This window comes from Pongo abelii, chromosome 5, assembly GCF_028885655.2.
Source record: "Pongo abelii isolate AG06213 chromosome 5, NHGRI_mPonAbe1-v2.0_pri, whole genome shotgun sequence".
NCBI classification, from domain to species: Eukaryota; Metazoa; Chordata; class Mammalia; order Primates; family Hominidae; genus Pongo; species Pongo abelii.
This window is the reverse complement of record NC_071990.2, coordinates 165,145,622-165,161,368: the sequence shown is the minus strand read 5'-3', so window position 1 is coordinate 165,161,368 and position 15,747 is coordinate 165,145,622. Positions and strand designations below refer to the sequence as shown.

Sequence of the window (15,747 nt, the reverse complement as noted above, 5' to 3'; positions counted from 1 at the left end):
GTACAGCTAGATCTTTATCTCATTATTTAAACCAATGTAAATTTCAGATAGAGCAAATAATTAAAATGTAAAAACAGAATTAAGCAAAATCCCTTACTGTCCTTGAGGAAAAGATCAATGGATTTATTTGTAAACTTTAAGTGGGGGTATTGGTAATACCTATAACTGACAAAGGGCTAATTTCCTTAATTTACAAATAACTAATACCAATCAATGAGAAAAAAATAACCAAAACAATAGAAAAATGGGTAAAGGATATACATAGAGGCTTCATAAAAAAAGTATAAATGGTCAATAATCACATGAAAAGATACTAAACCTCATTTATCACCAAAAAGAACCTAAATAGTTCAGTGTATATTCCCTACAAACAAGGACATTCTCCTACATAATAGTAACACAAGCACTGAAATGCAACAAACACTGGTATATTACTACTATTTTATCCCCAACTCATTCAGATATTGCCAGTTGTCCCAATAACATCCTTGAAAGCAAAAAGATCAATCCAGAATCACATGTTGCATTATTTGTGATCTCTTTATTCTCCTATCTAAAACAGTTCTTCAGTTTTGTTTTGTTTTTTTCCTCGACTTTCATGCCCTGGACATTTTAAAAGGTTACAGGGCAGTTTTGTTTTTTAAAAATTGAACATCCCTCAATTGGGGTTTGTCTGATACTTCCTAATGATTACAGTGAGGTTTTGCATTTCTGGCAGATATATCCCACTGTGCTCCATCAGCTGCCACATGCTTTTAATTTGTCCATTTCATGGCCATGTTAACCTTGATCCTTCAATTAAGATTGTCAGTTTCTGGTTGGGCGCGGTGGCTCATGCCTGTAATCCCAGCACTTTGGGAGGCCAAGGCGGGTGGATCACGAGGTCAGGAGATTAAGACCTTTCTGGCTAACACAGTGAAACCCCGCCTCTACTAAAAATACAAAAAATTAGCTGGGCGTGGTGGCGGGTGCCTGTAGTTCCAGCTACTCGGGAGGCTGAGGCAGGAGAATGGCATGAACCCGGGAGGCAGAGCTTGCAGTGAGCCAAGATCACACCACTGCACTACAGCCTGGGCGATGAGCAAGACTCCATCTCAAAAAAAAAAAGATTATTAGTTTCCAAAGTAAAGTTACTCTTCTTCCCTTTATAATTAATGTGTATTTTGTTGGGAGATAATATGAAATAATGGTAAATATATAATTTTTCATCAAACTTTTATTCACTTATTCATTTATATTAATATGGAGTCATTAATTCCTAATGTAGTCTGTGGGTTATAGCCCATTTTACTATCATTTATTTTGAAGCTCAAAGGGTCCCTGACTTGGCAATTGGGCAACCCTTTTGAGCCAGCATCATGTCCCCTTTGCTCTTTAAGCATTGTCTTTCTTTTTGACATGGCTCTGTTCCAGGATCATTCTTGGACTTTTCCTGCCTTAGTTCCGGAATTGGCCATTTCTCCAAGGAGCTTTGGTTCCTTTTTAGGGAGAATGGTACTTAGAAACAAAAATCCAAGTACCAGATGTGCTCATTGCTTTTGGGGTGCCACTGCTCCCAGGCCCTCACAGTGAACATAGCTATACACACATACACATAGTTACAACCATGCTCATTTCCACAGCTACATTTATCTATAATGAAAATCATGAGTTTACACCAATATCTCAACTCTAATCCAACACCCCAGAGTACTTTCAAACTATCTATCTTTTCATATTTGTAACTCTCTTGGCTCCCATTATCCTTTTTATATTTATTTATTTGATCTACCCCCGTATGTAACCAATATCCCACTGCTCTGTACTCCTTCTTCATCCCAGTGCAGATGCCTTTCTGATCACTCTGGTATTCTGATCCCACTTGCGGGGCCATTGGCAGTGCTTCCCAGCCACTTAGATGTCTTCCTCACTCTTCTTAGGCCCTGACACCACTCTCTGGACCACAGTGGCTCCCTCTGCCACTGCAGGTGGGTGCTGACTGTGCTCAGCTCCACTTGGTGGCTTTGGGCTGAATTATTGAGGAAGAGGAAGAGAATGAGCACTGCATTATGGTACCCTCCCCCCATACCCTCATAACCTGTTTGCTTATTTTCCTAGTTACAAACCAGACTTGGCAGGAGTGCAAAACCAAGAGGCTCAACGATTTCGACTGCTTACATTGGTAACTCTTACAGGGGAAGGAACTAGGAAGTCATCTTTTACTATAGTAAGATATAACATATTAAGTAGAATGTTTTCATGAGTCATTTTATTATGTGCAATTGATTTAAATACTGAGAATCACAACAAATGTGTTCTTGTCCAAAGACTTCTGTAAAAAGCTCCATTATATAGATATATGCCTAGATTCTAAGTTATGAAAAATAATCAAATATGGTAAAGGTGCAAGTCCACCTGTGTATATAAGCTTGATATTTCCATGTTATTGGTAGATAAATTTAAAAAATTTGTTCATCATGGGGAATTTTAAGACAATTATTTAAATTGACCTCAGCTATCTGTCCCTTTACTCTATAAAACAGTGACTCTACCATATGGAAAATATTATGAAACCAAGTGTTAATGTTTTCATTAAACCAATGATGGAATAGTACACAGGATTATAAAATGTTTCTGTGAAGTATGAGACAGTTGCATAATTTACACATAAACACTGAAGAATCACTATGTTGCCTGGAGGAGAATTTCTAACTCTGTCAGAAAAAGGTCAGCTTTAAGTGTTGCTGTCATAATGGTAGAGTTAAGAGCCAAAGGGAATTTAAAAAAAGGTGGTGGGAGAGAAAGATTCTGTGATAGAATCTATCATGTAAGCCTAGGAGAAAAAATTTAGTATTGTCAAATAAGGCTCCAGTGAAGTAATGAAGAATTTTATTAAGTTCTTATTACTTGAAGGAAGACATTTTTACATTTTAAGAAACTTCAGATCTGTTTAATGTGTGTTTAAATAGGGCATAAAACCAACCAGAGAGTTCACCAGGTCAACTTTTGGCTGCCTTGGGATGAACCACATTTTTCCCCCCAATACAGCTATTCACTGATTTAAAGAGCTTGCTGTTTCTTACTTAACAGGTCCTATATCTTCCATTGAACTGAAGAGAGTTTTACTTTTCAAATATTCAAGGTTATGCCCTTCAGTACAAACTGGGTGCAACAAAGAACAGAAATTATTTTGTTCTCAGCAAAAGTAAGGGGAAGAGATACATGTACTTAACTGAGAAATTTAGTGGCTACTTCGGTATGCATTAACCAATTTAATCCCTTCAACATGCCTCTGCAGTAGATATCATCCACATGCTTTGGAAGAGGAAGTTAATGCTCAGAGGTTACGGTCCTCAGCCCGTAGAAATGGATGCATCCGCTTGGGAGCTCCACCTTCTAAGGCCATGGTGAGTGCTCTGTCCACTCTGGTGGTCTCTGCTTTATTCTCAGTGGGGATATTTCTTAATGAAGGCCCTCCAGTGAATTCTCTTTGTCCTCATGTTCAACACTTATTGTGTTGAACTGAATACTTGGCACTTTTTCACATTTTAGAAAGATATTCTGCATTATGGAATGGATTACACATTGGTATTAAAATATCTAAACTTTGATGGTTCTATAAATGCTTTAGAAGGAATATATTTGGGTCACAGGTAAAGTCCATTAAAGAGCAGAAAGTTAGTACATTATTATGCTGTCCTTCTGTTCATAGTCTGGATGTAATTGTCTGTGTACTCACCTGACTGCTCTGTAATCTTTAATAAGATGTTTAAAAATATGTGGAAGCACAGGCCATGACTCTCATGAGCTTGACGGGTGACAATGGTCCTCACGGAGACATTTGCCAAAGCTCAATTAACAAGACATTTGGTCGAGAACTGAGGTCCCCCAGCAGGCGTGGTTTGATGTTCATGGAGACTTTTAGGGGCTCGGCTCAAGAACTTCACACATATACTGTTACTGTGCAATGGAGGGTTGATTTCAATTGACTGTCTTTGCCTTGTTCACTGCTGAGTTGCAATGGCTTTTCTTTCTTTAAAAGAAAGAATGTGAAGGTAAAATAAAGAATATGTTTGTGTACTTTAGACATATGGAAGTTTTCAGTTGTTAGTTTACAATACGATATTTACAATATGATATTTCCTTTGTGTCACATGCTTTACATCAAATTAGGGTTTGGATGTGTTGTCTTGTTCAGGTATTAACTAGGTTGATGTATGCTTATTTCATGTATTATGAAAAAGTCAATACAAACGAAAATTCAAAACTCAGTAATGTCACAATATTCCTTTAGAATAAACATTATGTAGCAGTTGTCTCATTTTGTGCTATCCTCATCTGTGAAATTAGGCAATCCCTGTAGCATAACCTGTCAATATTAACAATTATTTGTTGTGGGTATCATTCAATCTCTACTTTATGCCCAACCACTCAATGTAGTTTTCTTTTAATTATAGATTTAGAAATTGATTAATGAAATATAAAATGCCAGATCAACTTACAACTACTTTCAATCTTGCCCATCCAAATCCATTTCTGGTCCTTTTGCAAAGCCCCACTTTCATGGTGAGGCGGACTGCCCCATTAATACTGCTTAGATCTACTCCAGCTAGTCTGTACTAAGGCTACTGACTATTCATAAGGGTAAGATGCTCTATTTCAGGGCCACTCATCACGTTTCCTGATAAATACTAACAATAGTTCACTGTGTACTTCCTTTCCTAAATGCACTCAACTTCTTGTCAACCGGGAAAGGTGTCAGAAAAATGTGCCTAATATTGCTCACGACCTTATTTAGTAAATGAATGTGAGTGCCAGCCTATAGAGTACTCTTTGTGCTTCTATTTGTAGCTGCTCACAGATCCAGCTTGCCTATCCACTCCTGTGAGATCTCCTTTTAAAGAAAATTTAACAGGGGGGAAAATGTAATAAATTTGGAGAAAAATATCATTTCACATTAGCTAATGTGCTTTTCTGTTCAATAATCTAACATTAGGCATTAGACAAATATTTCTGTAGACCGGTACTTTGTTTTCTTTTTCTCTTGTTAGCATTGTAACACCAATTCTAAGAGATGCTAATCAACATAGTTTGAGGTGGATATTTATATTAATGAAATGTATGTCTAAAGTGTTCATTTCTCCAAGTTAGTTCACATTTTATTCCATGCAAAGAAGATATATCTTGGGGGATTATAAGTAATATTTGAGCATTCTTTTCAGGAGCCACTGCACTAAAATCCTAGGAAGTGATACCAAAAAAGATGGAAATCCAAACGTGTGCTTACCCAAATTAGCTTCAAAGCCAATAGCACACTAAAAATAGCTAAATAAAATGCACATTTATTTGTTATTTTATTTCTGGACTTTCAATCACAGAATTGATTTATTAATATAGAGAAGATGCTAATTTTAACATGATAACCTGACAATCTTTTTTTTAAAAAAAGTAAAATGTAGCTTAGATTCTGATCTCTGCAATTATCCTTTTTCTAATTTGTATACTATACTAGCACTACCACCGTCATTTTCATCGAAGGTACTATGTTATGTCTTAGGACAAGAAAATAAGAGAGAAAAGAAAAGAAAAGAAAAGAAAATCTCCAATATAGTCTATGAATAAAAGTGGTTTCAGTTTTTTACAGAGTATTTGCTTTATGTAGTAAATAAAGCAAAAATAATCTTTGGACTCGATTGTGCAATATAAGCTAGTTTACTAACAGGATAACACCAAGTTTAACTACAATAGAATTCAAATTGGCTATTAAGTTATGCTCATGTAGACAGTGGCAATATGTTAGACAACTGTGAAGAGAGAAGGAAGCATTGCCCGACCGTCTGTGGCCCCAAACAGGCCACTTCCATATGCTCCCGAACGCCTGACAGCTTTGCTGCCCAAGTCCCCACTCCTTCTCAGCGACATCCATATGGTATCCACAGATTGAGAGCTTGCCTTTCTTTCTAAGACATGCACAATCTCACTTGGTATTCTATTGCGCTGAATATTTGTGAACAGTGATTCATATTTTTATTGCAAAAATAAGATTATGGATTCTAATTCTTCCACTTTCATTATAAGAGACACTTATGGATCCTGACAGTCTTGTATTTTAATTTTGTAGAAAGAAATGAGATGCTTGCATTTTAATCTAATATCAAAATGGAGCAGGCTACCATCCATGCCTCCATTCTATCTGGGCACACGCTGAGTGCTGGGCGTTAAGTGTGAAGAGCAGCTCCCTCAAGCAGCTCATCATGTAGTGATGAGCCAGAAAATAGGGATGGGAAACACAACTGGGTGTGAGTGTCCTTGTTTCCATGTGCTATTCTCACATCTAAACCGTAGGGAGTTGAATATCATGGAAATGTCTGATGTGTAATGAGCACAAATGTGAGCCAAGGAAATAAAAATCGATTTCAGTATTTCTTGAGGATGTGTTTATTTTATGTTGCAAATTTTAGGCCTTATACCTTCATTTCTTTGCTCATTGATCATTTGTTTTTTTCAGACTTTTGAAACCCTGGGTATCACCTGTTCCATTTGGAAAAACTTAATAGGCTGTGGTCATTATTTTCATTTCAGCAGACAGAGACTAACCATACTCTAAATTATAAATAAAACAACGAGGGAACAGACCACTTTCTAAAAGGAAAGCTTGCTTTCTTAGTAAGAGATAAATACCACTGGGACCAGAGATTAAAGACAAATGCGTGTTCTGCGACTAAAATCAATTCATTTAAAGAAATCTCTCACTTTCTACAAAGCCTATTTAAAAAACAGAATGTCAAAAGTGATATGTTGACAAATATTGACTATTTATTAAGAAAAGAAATAAAATCCTAGCGAAATGTCCAACACAAACCAAATTGACCTGACAGCAAAATGAACATACTTATAAACATCGGTAAAAGAAAAAAAATGAAGTATGATATTTTCAGAATTGAGGAAAAGGAAAACAAATATTAGCACCTTCTCTTAATCAACCTTCCTAAGTGTTCATTTTGCATTTCTTTCTCTCTCAGAGAATTCAACCAGATCTGGATTTGAGATTACTTGTGACAAAGCTTCTCTTGGGAAACTTAAGAGACAACAAAAAGAGAACCTTTTCTCTTTACTCTGTTCTCCCCATTCCCTGTGAGGGGAGAGCTTCTCCAAGAGTCTGAGAAATATTTCTTTTTTGGGGGTTTACTTTCCTTTTCTTCTTTTTTTTAACTTTTATTTTGGGCTCAGGGATACATGTGTCTCAGATGTTTGGTGTACAGATTCTTTTGTCACCCAGGTACTAAGCATAGTACCTGATAAGTAGATTTTTGATCCTCTCCCTTCTCCCAGCCTCTAGCCTCAAGTAATCCCTGGTGCCTGTTGTTCTCCTCTTTGTGTCTATATGTTCTTGTTTATTCCCACTTATAAGTGAGAACATGTGGGATTTGTTTTTCTGTTCCTGTGTTAGTTTGCTTAGGATAAAAGCTCCATCCATGTTGCTGCAAGAGCCATGATCCCATTCTTTTTCATGGCTGCATAGTATTCCATGGCATATATGTACCACATTTTTTATCCAGTCTACCACTGATGGGCATTTAGGTTGATTTCATGTCTTTGCTATTGTGAAGAGTGTTGTCATGAATATACATGTGCACGTGTCTTTATGGTAAAATGATTTATATTACTTTGGGTATATACCCAATAAGGAGATTGCTGGGTCAAATGGTAATTCTGTTTTAAGTTCTTTGAGGAATCACCACACTGCTTTCCATGATGGCTGAACTAATTTACACTCCCACCAGCAGTGTATAGCATTCTCTTTTCTCTGCAACCTTGCCAGCATCTGTTATTTTTTTACTTTTTAGCAATAGCCATTCTGACTGGTGTGAGATGGTATCTCATTTTGGATTTGATTTGCATATCTGTAATGATCAGTGATGTGAAGCATTTTTTCATATGCTTGTTGGTCATTTGTGTCTTATTTTGAAAAATGTCTGTTCATGTCATTTGCCCACTTTTGAATGGGGTTGTTTGGTTTTTGCTCATAAATTCCTTTAAGTTCCTTATAGATTCTGAATTTTAGGCCTTTGTCAGATGCATAGTTTGGAAATATTTCCTCCCATTCTGTAGGTTATCTGTTTACTCTGTCAATGGTTTCCTTTGCTGTGCAGAAGCTCTTTAGTTTAATTAGGTCCCATTTGTAAATTTTTGTTTTTGTTGCAACATCTTTTGGTGTCTTTGTCATGAAATCTTTGCTAGATCCTATGTCCAGAATGGTATTTCTGAGGTTATCTTCCAGGGTTTTTGTAGTTTTAGGTTTGACATTTAAGTATTTTATCCATCTTGAGTTGATTTTTGTGCACAGTATAAGGAAGGGGTCCAGTTTCAATCTTCTGCATATGGCTAGCCAGCTATCCCACCACCATTTATTGAATAGGGAGTCCTTTCCCTATTGCTTTTGTCAAGTTTGTCAAAGATCAGATGGTTGTAGGTGTGCAGCCTTATTTCTGGGCTGTCTATTCTGTTCCATTGGTTTATGTGTATGTTTTTATACCAGTACATGCTGTTTTGGTTACTGTAGCCTTGTCATATAGTTTGAAGCTGGGTAATGTGTTCCCTCCAGCTTTGTTCTTTTTGCTTAAGATTGCCTTGGCTATTCAGGCTCTTTTTGGTTCCACATAAATTTTAAAATTGTTTTTTCTAATTCTGTGAAGAATGTCATTGGTAGATTAATTGGAATAGCATCAAATCTGTAAATTGCTTTGGGCAGTATGGCCATTGTAACAATATTGATTCTTCCATCCATAAGCATGAAATATTTTTCCATTTGTTTGTGTCATTTCTGATTTCTTTGAGCAGTCTTTTGCAATTCTCATTGTAGAAATCTTTCACCTCCATGGTTAGCTATATCCTAGGTATTTTATGCTTTCTGTGGTTATTGTGAATAGGATTGTGTTCTTGATTTGGCTCTCAGCTTGGCTGTTGTTTGTGTATAGGAAACCTAGTGATTTTTGTACATTGATTTTATATCCTGAAACTTTGCTAAAGTTGCTTATCAGATCAAGGAGGTCTTGAGCAGAGGCTATGGGGTTTTGTAGGTATAGAATCATATTGTCTGCAAATAGGGATAGTTTGACTTCCTCTCTTTTTTCTTTCTTTCTCATGCCTGATTGCCCTGGTCAGGACTTCCAGAAACATTTCTTATGCACCTCCCATTACCTCTTCATGGGGCATGGCTTAATGAGTCTCTCTTTTCCTCCATTCTTAGCTCCTGACAATCTGCAGGAGTGCTCTGACCATGGGCTCTTCTTATTAGTGTGTTCTACGTCTCCTCGTTTCTAGATCTTTCATGCATTACAGCCCCGGGTTTCCAGGGTCCCATTTGTGATTGGTGGGGGTAGAGGAGAAGAGAAAGAGGACAAGGATAACAGATGGGATGGGTGTTTCATCTCTGTCAGTGTTTCCCATATGCATATAAAAACACACAGAAAAATATTAAACCAAGGGGAAAAGGTTAGAACTTTTGTATTGGCACATATAATCTAGAGAAGATTGAATACGGTAATAACATAAAGGTGGATTCAAACTTATAAGGAAAGGACTTGAAGCCCCAATAGTCTGTCAGTTGTCTATTAAAATATATAAATACTTCTAGAGGAAAATTACCTTGAGGCCAAGCTAATGTTAACAATCCATGTCACACATTTTTATAAAGATCTGCAAACACTATTACCTGTGTTCATGAATGGCTATAAATGAAATGACAAAGATGTAGCCCTTTAGGTAAGAAACTCCCAAACCCTATCACAGGATTCAGGTTGGATATCACTTCATATTTTTAGTTCATTTAAAATTAGTCATAATTTTCTTAGAAATCACTATGTATCATGAAAATAGGCAATTAGTTCTGACTATTTGCATGTGCAGTCTATTTTCACCTTACAGGATCCTAATTAAAACATGATCACACCTCACTCAGGTATGAAACGCCGCCAACAACTATACCCCAATATGATTAGTGAAACATTGTGGAAAATGTGTACTGAATCATTTGCAGAAACCTCTATTAGCTAGAAAGAGCTTTTACGTGCATCAGCTAAATGACAGGTAAGTTCTCTTTATTTTATTTTAAAAGTAATTAGTCTTTTGAAACTACAAGACCAGAACTGCGTTGGTATACTGCCTGTGGCCCTTTCTGATGAGCTGGTGACACCATGTATTTTAATAAACTCAGAATTTGCTATTATTGTCCTATGGATTCAGAAAGAGCAGGATTATCTTCTCCTTCAGGGCCCTGCCAGCGTGATGCGCTGAAGCAGTTGTTCTATGGGCTAATGGGCTGAACGAGGAAAACTCATCACCAGCCCAAAACCCGAGGCAAACAAAGTTTCTTTCCTTAACAAAATAAATCTTCAGAAGTGATGCATGTGATCCACAGTGAGGGTGTTTCCTTCTTCTACAATGTTTGGTGGGTTTTTTTGTTTGTTTGTTTGTTTGTTTTTGAGACAGAATCTCACTCTGTCACCCAGGCTGGAGTGCAATGGCTCAATCTTGGCTCACTGCAACCTCTGCCTCCTGGGCTCAAGTGATTCTCCTGCCTCAGCCTCCTGAGTAGCTGGGACCACAGGCACGTGTCACCACACCTGGCTAATTTTTGTATTTTTAGTAGAGACGGAGTTTCACCATGTTGGCCAGGCTGGTCTTGAACTCCTGACCTCAGGTGATCTGCCTGCCTCAACCTCTCAAAGTGCTGGGATTACTGCCGGGATTACAGGTGTGAGCCACCATGCCTGGTCCCATCTACAATGTTTTTGAGTGAAGATAATTGTGGGTCAGCCAGCCAGGAAGATGAGGAACAGCCCTGATGTACCTATTTCCTTACTAGCAGCTGTGGCAAGCAGGCAACCTAAGGTGCTTCCCCCACAGCCCTTTCCAACTTTGTGGCTCCCCTAAAACTTGTTTTTGGAGAATGCACTCCACAGTCTATCAATCAGACTAGAGATGAAAAGGCACCCAGAGATTGAATTCTCAGTCTGACTTGGGATCCTGGCCTCCCGATCATTCCTTCAATGTTCTGTATTTGTAACTCCATGTGAAAGTACTTGCTGAAGCCCAGATAATCTAGCTTTTTCTCAGTTATTCATGAGATTTAGGCAAAATTGCATATTTATTACTTTTTTTTTTTGGTATGGATTGCTTAGATAAATTGCAAGCAAGGAATCAATCCAAGATCTATTTGCTAGAAGCCTCTCTAGGTTAGCTTAGCTTAGTAGTTCTCATTTCAATATGAAAACCATCCTTATAACTACTTCTCTTTGAACTCTGAGAATAGAGAATCCTGAACATTTGACAGTTTGTGGCAATTTATGTAGCTTGTTCTATTACTGTTGGCAGAATGTGGGGAAATATGGGAAAATCTGAATCTATAATATTTATACACACATATACACACACATATACATATGTATGCTCATACATGCTCATATACACATATATACACACATATACACACCCACATACACACACACATGCACATACGCACATACAAACAGTATATACATATATATATATATATATATTTATTTCATAGCAGCAAAGGCAGAAATGGCAGAGCTTTGGGACTGGAGAAGGACTCAGAGATAGTCACCGCTAGAGAGTTTCCACTCAGAGAGGATCTTATGTTTTCTCCCTCAGTTACTAATCAGCTCCCACCCCTGACCAGTGGACACGGAAGCACCAGTCTCCCACCATTTTCCCCTCTGCTCCCACCTTCTCCCAGCAGCCAGCGGGGACAGAACGGCTCCCCCTGCTTCCCAGACCCCTGCTGCCCTCCTGCTGCCCCAACAGGCCTGCTCAGATCCCCGCCTTTGCTCGCACTGCTTCCTCTGCCCTTTGCTCATGACTCTAACCCTGCCTGCCCTTCAAAGTCTGGCTTTAAGCCCACCTCTGGGAAGCCCCCCAGGGAGGCCCGCTCACTCCTCTGAACTTCCCCCAAATCTAACGTCGAGGCTGGCCACCGTCGTGTCAGGAAGGCAGGTCTGTCTCCCCCATTAGACTGGATCCACTTGCAATGGACCCGGGGCTCCCACATCTGACTGTGTCAATGGCCCTCGAGGTCACCTAACATCCCCATGTCACCCTGGCGGAGACAGAACCATCACCATGCTCTTACCATGTACCTAATTGCACAGGTGAGGTGGTGGCCTGAGGCCAAGCACCTCAGTGACCAAGCACAGGTTTTTACACTGCATCCTGCCCCCTCCTTGGGTGGGGGCCCATGACTTGTTCCTTTCTGCCTCCCCAGACACCTGTAGCTGCCGGTAAATATTTATTGATTTGAACTGGGGCAGGAGGTGGATGAGTAGGGATTAGGGAGCTAGGTGGTCTTTGCCCAGCCCCACCTCATGCCCGAAGGTGAGGAGACTCTCCCCACACAGCCCGATTCCTGAGCAGGCTCCCCAGGGGCTGAGGGAGGCTCTTCTGCTTTGTAGCTCAGGGAACACCCGAATCTCTTTATGACTCTGTGTCTTAAAGAAATTGGGACATAAATGTATACCTGAAGACAGCAGGATTAAGAAAAATCCACTTGTGAACTGATAAATGTTGTAGTCTTCCGGGTTCCTATTACAATTTATAACTACTATTAAGAATTGATATAATATATGTACTCTAATGAAGTGGAAGTGGGTTTGTGACACTTTCTGTAAATTAAAGGTTTTCACCAATTCTGCTTAAGTATTCACTTTCTTCTTGTAATACTGCTTTAAAAATATTTTTTTTCCCTATGTTTCTGTCTCGTTAGCTTTCCTTATACTTGTTTGACACATTACAAGTTAAGAAATAATAAATATCACATTTGAAAAACGTGAACAGAGCACAGGAAACCCTGGCTATAGGAGGCTGAGAAATGTGAAGAGACCTGAACCGCTGAGAGGCAGGACCCACGTTCTGCAGATCCCGCCCAGTGCCTGGGGTCTGGGGCCTGATCCGGCCCAGTGCCTGGGTTCTGGGGCCCAGGAATGCCGATGGTGCAGGGCGCTTCCCAAGCACGCTGATGTGCAGAAGTGGGGTGACCAAGCATCCTGTGTCAGCCTGGAATGTTCCGCGTCCTGGGAAACTTCTCAGTGCTGAGCAAACTGGGGCAATTGGTCACCCTATTAAAAAGGTATCTAAAGCAAGGATTGTAAAAGAATGCTTCAACTCCTGAGGGTTTTTAGTATTCCTTGGTTTGTCAAGGATCATATCAGATGTCTTCACTTCGAATGTTAAAAGGTTAAAATTTGACCTTCCTTGGAGAAAAGACTCTCGGTGCAGTTCTGTCAATACATCTTGCATGCTGCTCACGAAATTCAATCCTCTCCCCTCTCCCACTCATGGCTGTGTGTTGTTCGGAAAGTATGCATGAACTGAGAAGTATGTGACACGTGCCCACGTTCATACCCTTGGTGTTTAGACTCCAAGGTTAGTACTGTTGCCTTTGCGCGAGGTCACGCAAATGGTCTGGATCATGGAGTAGAACATCCTGTAGACATTGGGACAAGTGTGCTGTGTGTGTGCACATATATATAAGCCCACACTGGGTGGTCCCATCCTCAGGAGGTGCCAATGTCCCAGTTTCTGATTTTTTGATGCAAGGGTCCTAGGAGACTAAAAGACCTAGGACATTTCTTTTTCTATATTAGAAAAAAAAGTTGCCTTTTTTTCTGTATTTTTAATAAAAAGTATTTGTAGGCTCAGACTGGCAGTAGATAAAGAAGACTAAACGATTCCTCTGGTTGCCAGTCTTTATCAAAGCAAATTCCTTCACTTTTTGCCCATCCAAGTACTATATCTCTGATCACATTTTAAAATTAAAAAGTGAGCAAAGTCACTTTTTAGAGTCAAATGTTGTGTGTTCTTCAGCAAGTCTGCAGAAAGATAAATACACTATAGTGCCATTTAATGATGTTTAAAATGTCCAAGACCTTCCTCTAGGCAGTGATAGAGACATATATTACATATAATACAAATATGTCCCTCACAGTATATACAAATATGTATTTGTGTTTATAGCTATCTATGTATATAGACACATAGATACATATCTGTACACACCCACAAACACAGACACACAACAAACAAAAGAACCACACTGAATTGTGGTTGCCTCTGGGGCAAAGTTAAAGAATGAGTTCTGGGAGGAGTTCAAAGGAAGACAGCTCTGCCCAGGCATCCTTCTCAGTGGAGTTTCAATCTGGCCATTCTCTAGCCCCACCTCCACCATTTACTCCTCTAGGAAAGTATTAGGTGCCTGAGAGGCGGCCAAGCTTGGCGGTTAAGGGTGAGGCCTCCTGGGCTGCGCTGCCTGAGTTTGAATCTGGGATCAGCTCTTTTCTGCCTGTGTGATCAAGACCTAGGTCCTTGCCTTCTCTGTGGCTGGGTTTCCTCCCCAGGCAAACGGGATGATAATAGCCCCTGGGGTATAGGGTTGTCATGAGCCTTGAAGGAATGAACAGACACAAAGCACTACTTTTCACTTGGAACAGCGGCTGACACAAACCCTGGAGGAGCCTCTGTCTTAGCTGAAGGCCCTCTGGTGAAAGTGGATTAGAATCTCTAGTTTCTTACGAATTAGCTCGAGCTGCAAGAATCAGCCTGCAATTTAGATGAGGGCAGGAAACATTTTATCATGCTTATTCTTTAAGTACTCAGAGCTTCGTTGAGTACATTGAACATCATGGGTGTTCATCCATTTATTTATTCCATACATGATCAAGTGAAAGGAAAATAAATCTTGGGGCCCCCAAATCACTAAGCTCAAGGGAAAAGTCAAGCCGGGAACTGCTTAGGGCCAACCTGCCTCCCATTCTATTCAAAGTGACCCTCTGCTCACTGGCGTAGATGCATATCTGATTGCCTCCTTTGGAGAGGCTCATCAGAAACTCAAAAGAATGTAACCGTTCATCTCATCTCCTGTGGCCTGGAAGCCCCCTCCCTGTTTGGAGTTTTCCTGCCTGTGCTTCAAGTTGTCCTGCCTTTTCAGACCAAACCAGTGTACTTCTCACATGTACTGAGTGATGTCTCATGTCTCCCTAAAACGTATATAAAACTAAGCTGTGCCCCAACCACCTTGGGCACATGTCACGACTTCCTGAGGCTGTGTCATGGGCATGTCCTCAGCCTTGGCAAAAGAAACTTTCTAAATTAACTGAGACCTGTCTCAGATTTTCTGGGTTCACGATCATTAAGCCCTTATTATCATCAAACACCGGGGCAGATGCTGGGACCTCATTAATGGGCAAGGCAACACACTTTCTACGTGTAGCAAAACAGGAACACAGATCCTTGGTGCCAGACGACCTCGGTGCCCATCCGATCCACCAGTTCTCACTGTGTGACCCTGGGCAAATTAACATCTCTGGGCCTTACTTTCATCATTTGTAAAGTGAGAACAATGATACCATCCACTTCACACAACTGTAAATCACATACACACATATAAAGTGCTGAGAGCAAGTGCCTGATGCATAAGCAGTATGGAGATGGTGCTATGATTTCCTCATTTATCTTATAATCTAGGTATTTGATGGTGTTTTTTGAACAAATGATAAATAATCAAACTCTGAATATTTTTTAACTTACTGAGCTATCTTGACTCATTATATTAGCAAGAAAAGAGAAGTAAAATTCTCATAATCAAAAGAGTTGATACAGATTATTTTAAAAATCTGTGGTCATTTTAGTGAATAACTAGTTCCAGTCATTTGGTTAATGCATGTCCAAGGCTAGATTGAAATGGCTACCTGA

The 15,747-nt window shown here is 39.6% G+C and overlaps 1 protein-coding gene across 3 annotated transcripts in view; it reads right to left on the bottom strand.

Moving 5' to 3' along the window:
* The window catches only part of PACRG (parkin coregulated), a 592,936-nt gene that overhangs the window by 106,069 nt on the left and 471,120 nt on the right, over positions 1-15,747 (bottom strand). Inside the window, exon 5 of one of the 3 annotated variants that reach the window (XR_008526781.1) lies at positions 3,719-4,012. The exons of the other annotated variants lie outside the window; for them this stretch is intronic. The gene's annotated coding sequence lies outside the window, so the exon portion shown is untranslated. The remainder of the gene's footprint in view (positions 1-3,718; positions 4,013-15,747) is intronic. 3 annotated transcript variants of the gene reach the window in all.